Source organism: Triticum dicoccoides, chromosome 6B (genome assembly GCF_002162155.2).
Source record: "Triticum dicoccoides isolate Atlit2015 ecotype Zavitan chromosome 6B, WEW_v2.0, whole genome shotgun sequence".
Classification (NCBI taxonomy): Eukaryota; Viridiplantae; Streptophyta; class Magnoliopsida; order Poales; family Poaceae; genus Triticum; species Triticum dicoccoides.
Window position 1 is genome coordinate 43,749,962 of NC_041391.1, and position 5,326 is coordinate 43,755,287.

At 45.6% G+C, this 5,326-nt stretch overlaps 1 long non-coding RNA gene across 1 annotated transcript; it reads right to left on the bottom strand.

Moving 5' to 3' along the window:
* Positions 1-2,493: 2,493 nt before the first annotated feature.
* LOC119323076 lies at positions 2,494-4,710 on the bottom strand. The gene is made up of 3 exons (XR_005156089.1): positions 4,591-4,710; positions 4,355-4,443; positions 2,494-2,567 (listed from the first exon to the last, which is right to left on the bottom strand). It is a non-coding gene; the product is annotated as an uncharacterized LOC119323076 (long non-coding RNA).
* Positions 4,711-5,326: the final 616 nt, after the last annotated feature.

Consider the following 5,326-nt stretch of genomic DNA (forward strand, 5'->3'; position numbering starts at 1 on the left):
GCCGTGAAGCTAGGAATCGGGGGCGGCCCCTGTTGGCCGCCCGCAATCCACGCACTCAACCCCGAGATCAAGGTAGGCACAAGGGCGGTGATCGTCGCTCCGAGTCGTTGTTCCACTTGCTCTTGGACAATCTCCGGAATCCGCGCCACCTGTGCCTTGAGTTCTTGAACCTCTCGCGTTTGGCTTTCCGAGCTGGTCTTTTTCTCCTTCCGCACACCAGCGGTATAGTATGACCCCCATTTTGTCGACAAGCCTTTGCCGGCCACACAACCAGCTGACGTCGGCTTACTGAGCTTATCCTTGTTCTTCATTACATTCTACCCCCTATTTAGAGTGGTGTCCCAAGGGTTGCTCTTAGTCGACTCCGCGCTACTGCTTTCAGTCGCCTGCGGAAGGAATGTGAACCATTTAGAAATTTGGCTTCATTAATTAGAATGCAACCATATGGAGCTAATTACGCGGGGGTGTATTCCTTACCAGAACAAGATCAAGCGCCCTGGTCTCCGGATCCGTGGTAAGCGCCTTTGTTATCGGGTCCTTCTTGTACTGGGCCCTGACATAGTTCCTAGTCTGCTTGTTACCGCTGTATTTCTCGAAGCGGGGCGGTAGGCCTTGCTCGGCACGGTCCGCGTCCTCCTTGTCCCATATAGGCTCCGCCACTCTGTAACCGCCGGGACCGAGTGTGTGTTCCCCTATGTTCAGCTCCCGCATTTGTTTCCCCCACTCACTTGATTGGGAGCTTGCGGTGCTCGAGCAATTGATCTTGAAGTCATTGTAGTCATCTTCGGTGATCGAAGGATTTTTCTCCTTGATCTTCTGATAACTCTCACCTTTCTCGATCATTCTCTTCACATTGCTTTTCAAGTAGATAGGGCCTTGCTCATCTTCGTGAGGGCAGCATTCTTCACTTTATTCCCTTTGAGGCTTGTGTTTTCAAATTCAGCGGGGAACTTGTATCGTTCGTGCAGCTTCGTGAAGAGGAGGTTGCGCAAATTCCCTCAGTCAGGATGCCTCAGGTTCTCGGTGTTGATCGAGACGGTGCTCCGGACAATGCACCCGAGCTGAAGCGAGTACCCCTTGACTATTCGTTCGGGCGCCGTTGGATTCCTGTTGGAGTCCACTTCAGTAACTTCCTCCTTGATGGTGCGGAGCACGATCGGGCGCCGGTCCTTCCGTTGCCTCTCCGTTTGGCTGCCATCTGTGCATGTGCCACCATCATCAGTGGTGGCATCCTCGGCGGCACCATCAGTGGTGGCATCAGTGTGGTCATCCACGGTAGCACCATCCGTGGTCTCAGGATCGGTGGGGAAGGCGGCGGCCTCATACAAGTGAGGTTGTTCCTCCATCTCCTGGGACAGCTCCCAGAATGCCTTCTCGCCCGAACCCCCGGCCTCATCGTTGTGGGCCATGTTTCTCTCTAAATAGAAACAAAGTTTCGTCAAAAAGTTGGTTATTGTCAAGGAACAAGATCATGGTCTCATCATTTAGGGTTTGTCGACACCGAGGCATCCTAAAATCTAAGCTTTTATCATTGAGGGTTTTTCGACGCCAAGGCACCCTAAAAGCCTAACCTTTCATCATTTCGGTTTTTATCGACACCGAGGCACCCTAAAAGCCATGCATTAGTCACAAGTACGCCAGGGCACTTGATCCTACTTAATTAACTACTAAGATACCCCGGCCCATGCATTAGTCACAAGTACCCCATATGTCCTATTTTTAGCAAAGTCATGCTAAAATTCACAAAAAAATTCAGCATGACCTTTACTGAAAATAGGACATATGGAGTACCCGAATTTGCCGGAACGGAAGTTAATCGACATTCCGGCAAACTCAAGGGCCTCTCGGGGTACCTGCAAAATCATCACGACACGATGGTCGGAGACAAAACCCAGCAAACTAGCACCACAATGTGCCTCTACTTTCATATGGATGAAAAGGCCACAATGTGCCTCTACTAGCACCACAATCTTAGTTGTAGGTAATCTCTGTGTGTGTGCTGTTCCTTGCGTGTTTGTGGATAGCTGCTGAATATCGACACACAAAGCTACTTGTTTTCCTCAGAGAAAAAAAGCTAGTACTTATTTCCCTTATCAAATAAACAGTCAAAAGGAAATACTGCATATTGGAACATCAGTATGCATTGATTTATGAAAGAGACAGCCTAGCATGGACAGCAAGAGCCACTCAGGCTAGCCAAGGAGACTGCCCATGAAACCACACCCCAAGGTAGAAGCCATCATTCATTACAAATTTGAATATATGATATTCCAGAAAATAATCTGTCTACAAAATGAGATACATTCCGTTTGAACTACCAAGTTACACAAAGAAAATGCACCTGAGCACCAAGAGGAACTGTTACAACTCCATAAGGTATATCCAAGTCACTGCTACTCATATTCAAAAAACCTAACTCCAATATAACCAGAAAGATTGTAAAACATTATATCTCCATGCTGACACGAACTGAAAGCGTAACAAAAATACCTATTATTCTAGGCAGCTGCCTTGCTAGTGATTCGGTGTCGTCGCAACTGGATCCCTCCCACTCGACCTGCGATCTTCTACAAGGAAAAAGTAGCAGCTCAGTCAACCACCATATAATTATACAAGGAAAAAAATGCTACTTGGCACAAGTGTAAACGAGAAGCTTGAGGTAGCAGCAGATTGAAGTGATAAGTGCAAAGGAGATTTCACAAAACAGTACTCTTAGTACATTTGCTATTTCACAAAATATAGCAAATCTGCTAGAGTTGCTCTTAGTACTCCCTCCGTTCCATAATTCTTATCATGGTTGAAATGGCTCCACGAGACGAGGGAGGATCAAACTGAATACGCATAGCTTACTCGATTGCTCGAGAGCATGCTTATATCAGCAATGGTCAATCATCATTGCCCCAAATCAGAATTCTATTTCAAAAAACATAGCAGAAAAAATGCCTTCCTGGACCATGTTTTGTGAACAGATAAACTTCTGGTGGTGAGAAAATGGCGGCGAATTTTGATAATTCGAACAGTTACTATGTCTAATGGACAAAGGTCTCTGTTATAAGCATGCCAGGAAGAGTGCAAAGCAAAGCGATGCAAAACTATATGTAAAAAGAAGGCAGCAACAACACAGAATTACCCCAAAAGAATAAAGAATATGCTACCTACTAAAAGCAGCAAAATGATCATGGATTACAAGTCTGAAGAAGCAAGCGAGAAGAAGCTATCTCCTGAAAGCAACAAAATCCCAAACAATAAAGAACAAGTACAACTAACAGAAGAGAAAAATTAAATTACCAAACAATAAAGAACAACCACTGCCTGCATTTTAACTGAAATGCAAACCACCAAAATCAATGTCAAGCAAAACCAAATAGTGCCTACAAACAATATATTTTGCATTAAACAGAGAGCATTGTTTGGCATACAGAACCCGTAATAATTTGTGGTCACCAATAGCTTGCAAAATTATGTAACAAGGGAGAATATTGGGCTATGCAATCATCCTGATGCCTACTGACCTACATCTAACTTCAAGTAGAAAGGAAACATGTACTTTAGAATCAAGATGAAATTGCACACATTATGGCAGTTGAAAGAAAGAAACTGCTCAATTACACAAACTATTACAAAGGCTTCTCAGGCTTGTTTAGTAGTACCGCATTCATGAAGAGACACAATGGTAGACCTGTATGCAAACTATTATGGGAAATCCAATAGAACTAAAAAAATCTGTACAAAGAGTTCATTTGATATTGAAGAATTTCACTTAACATTATCATTTTGTTATCCAACACTCAACACATACATGGCAAGAGAACATTATATTATACATAGCCAATGAAGGCCTCACATATTAACATTATATTATACATAGCCTAAGAAGTGTGACAGCTTAGGGCCTCTTTGATCCAAGTAAGTTCACAGGAACTTCGCAGTAGAGAGAGAGAGAGAGAGAGAGAGAGAGAGAGAGAGAGAGGAGCTTGCACCAGCATCACCACCACCAGCACCAGCAAGTTTGAGGCCTCTTTGATTCAAAGGAATTTTGGAGGATCCTATCACATATTCCTGTGACTTTTATCTATGATCACATATTCCTGAAATAGCAAATGTACTAAAACAGTAGAGTGGCATTTATCTATGATCAACAGATCCGCCAAAGAGCATAACAAATTTCTATATACATTTAACATAATCGATCATTCGAACTTGATTCTAAGGATCAACTAGTCTAGTTATGTACGTACATGGCAGACAAAAACACCTAGCAATAGCAACAAGAGAACATAGTTTCGTCCCTTAGGAAAAAACACGCCAGAGCATGAGAGATGGAGAGAGTAGAGAGAGAGAGGGGGGATGATACCTTGACGAGCTCCCCTGATGGCGTGGGTAGTAGGGTCGGGGCAGCGTCCCGGGAAGAACTAGGCACACGCGGTCCGAGGTGCGTGCAGCCTGCGCGCGAGAGGAACCAACATCAACCTTGACGATGAAAGGGGGAAGGGGAGGTATCATCAGGGAACCAGCATCATCAGGGAACCAGCAGCATCACGCGGCGGCACAATTGAATCAAACAAAGGGGAAAGGGGAGGAGAAGAGGACCTTGCGAGACCTTCAATGGCGGGGTCGCGGGAGAGAAGAAGCACGCGAGTAGCGGCGTGGTCGATGGGAGCAGCTCGAGCAGAGGTGGCGGCGGATCTGGCCGGCGTCGAGGGCGGCGGGTGGCGGGGCGCCGGGGCGGCGGCGTCGGGAGAGGAGAGGGGAAGGGGATCGAGGGCGAGGGCTCGAGCGAGGGAGAGGAGAGGGGAAGGGGATCGAGGGCGAGGGCTCGGGCGAGGGAGAGAGAGTGGATCGAGGGCTCGGGCTCGGGCGAGGGAGAGAGAGAGGGGATGGATACGAAGTAGGGGGGCACAATACTAATGGCGCACCACCCCTCGGTGTGCCATAAGTATATACATGCTAATGGCGCACCTCGGCCTGGTGCGCCATTAGTATTTTTTTTATTTCCGCTCGAGCCAACAGGTTATCACCCACCTGACCTCATCCACATCAACTCCCCTCTACTAGCTCGACTGGTCAGGTGCCAGTTCTCACACCAGGAGGTCCTGGGTTCGATTCGTAGGCTCCACAAAAAATATTTTATGCATTTTAAAATGTTGTTTGATACTTATTTGTTTTTAAATATGTTCAAACTTGTTTAAATCATAACAGTAATTTTTTTTATAAGACAGTAATATTTTTTTTATAAGACAGTAATTTTTTATAAGACAGTAATTTTTTTTATAAGACAGTAATATTTTTTAAAAAATATCATCAAACAGTAATTCCGGTGGAGCGG